This window comes from Penaeus monodon, chromosome 15 (genome assembly GCF_015228065.2).
Source record: "Penaeus monodon isolate SGIC_2016 chromosome 15, NSTDA_Pmon_1, whole genome shotgun sequence".
Lineage (NCBI taxonomy): Eukaryota > Metazoa > Arthropoda > Malacostraca > Decapoda > Penaeidae > Penaeus > Penaeus monodon.
In genome coordinates, this window is record NC_051400.1 from 2,672,381 (window position 1) to 2,673,003 (window position 623).

A 623-nucleotide genomic window follows, 5' to 3' on the forward strand; every position below is an offset into this window, starting at 1 on the left:
ATGAGTCACTATGGAACGTAGTGACTTTTTACATCTTCATCTCAGTTTCTATAACCCGACAGGGCATCACAGCGCGGACGAAGGAAGCCACACACATACTCTTTTGCAAATCTTGAAAGGCAACAACGAACTCGGAATAAGGAAATTTGCATTACAGGTTCCCGACCTAAACAAAATCGAGATTCATAATTTGCAATGATAACGCTAATCCTTGACACTAATGTTTCGTCCTGGAGATTAACACTCGTTTTTCCTTCTCGTTATCATGATTGCTAAGAGATTTGCCATTGCTCTATATTTTACTTAAGGAGCTTCCCTCGAGGAGGAGGAGAACAGAGCCAGATTTGGAATTAATTCTTAATCTCAAAGTTCTTTTTATTTCCCTAGCCGTCGACGTCGCCCAGGTGCTGCTGGCGGAGGGGCGGAGGTACAAGGGAAGCACCAGGTGCGGGTATTCAGGCCGGCGGTGGGCGCTCTCGGGCTGGGTATTGGGTAGGTATGAAGCGGGTAAATCATGATACATTGAGACGGGCTCGTCACCGTCTGTAATTAGGTGTATGTACAGCCCCGGCGCAGGAAACCTAGGCTGACATCTCGGTCATGGTGATGGTGTTGTAACGAAT